We start from the raw sequence: 1,360 nt of genomic DNA, 5'->3' as shown, positions 1-1,360 counted from the left end.
CCCACGTGTGTCAGAGTAGAACTGCTCCATAGGGTTTCCAATAGCTGTGGTCTTTCAGAGCAGAGCCCCCGGCCTTTTTCCTGAGGTGCCTCTGAGTGGATTCGAACTGCCAATCTTTCACTTAGAAGCTGAGTGTTTAAGCATTTGTGCTACTCAGGAATTCCCACCATTGGCAGAGTGGCTTCCAGTTTCCCTACCTCCTGATACCATCGTCTGTCTCCTGCCGCCCTGTCCTCTTCCCCCACAGCACGATAGGGCTGGACAGCTTCCTGGGCCTCTGTACCTGCTGCTCTATCCCATCTTTCCTGGCCTGTCGGCCAAGCCTATCATCACAGTATTGAACAGCAGACCTGCTCCTTCCCTCGTGTGCTAATTCACTCACTCAATGCCTTGGTGAACGGGGCAGTGCCCAGCCTTCACGGAGATGCTATTCGCCTAGTAGAACACACAGTGTATCCAATAAACAAACACACACTTGTGAGGGAAGAAAAATCAAGCAGAATAAGGGAGACCAGAGAAGAATTGGTGTGTTTGAATTATGGTGTGGTGAAGACACATAGGCTGTCAGAACCAACAGATATGTGTTGGAAGAAGTGCAGCGAGCGCTCCTTAGAAGCCTGGATGGAGCTGTCACTTAGTGAAGGACAGTATGCTTGATGAAGTAGTCATTGTTGTTAGATGCCTTCAAGTCAGTCCTGACTCATAGTAACCCGATGCATAACAGAACAAAATAGCACCTGGTCCTGCGTCAACCTCACAATTGCTGTAGCGCTGGAGCCCATTTCGGCTGCCACTGTGCCAATCCATCTTGTTGGGGATTTTCTTCTCTTTTACTTTACAAACATAATGCCTTTCTTCAGGGACTGGCCCCTCCTGGTAAGGTGTCTGAAGTATGAGAGATGAAGTCTCTCCATCTTGGCTTCTAAAGAGCATTCTGACTATACTTCTTCCAACACAGATTCGTTTTATTTTTCTGGCAGTCCATGGCACTTTTAATATGCCTTTCTAACACCTTAACTCAAATGCTTCTTTTTTTTAATTTATTGTGAACTGAGTGATAGTTAACATGGGAGAACATCAGCTTTATACCATAGCTTCACTGAAATGATTACAATCTCCTCTGTGCATCATCATTCAACAGTATTTGCTTCCATTCCCTCTGTGTTTCCTACTTTTGGGGGGGGGGTGTGGGGTAGGAAGATGTACACAAAAACACTCAGGAATATATAATAATTTAAACAACCAAAGGGCACATTTTGCAAGCCTTCCTCCTGGCCACCAGCTCTCAGTCCCTCTCTTTCCATGAATCTAGAGTTCTCAGCTGCTCCCTCTCTCCATGTCCCCATCTCTGCCTCCATCT

The sequence above is a fragment of the Chrysochloris asiatica genome, unplaced genomic scaffold (assembly GCF_000296735.1).
Source record: "Chrysochloris asiatica unplaced genomic scaffold, ChrAsi1.0 scaffold00097, whole genome shotgun sequence".
Classification (NCBI taxonomy): domain Eukaryota; kingdom Metazoa; phylum Chordata; class Mammalia; order Afrosoricida; family Chrysochloridae; genus Chrysochloris; species Chrysochloris asiatica.
The sequence above is the reverse complement of the archived record's forward strand: the minus strand, read 5'-3'. Positions refer to the sequence as shown.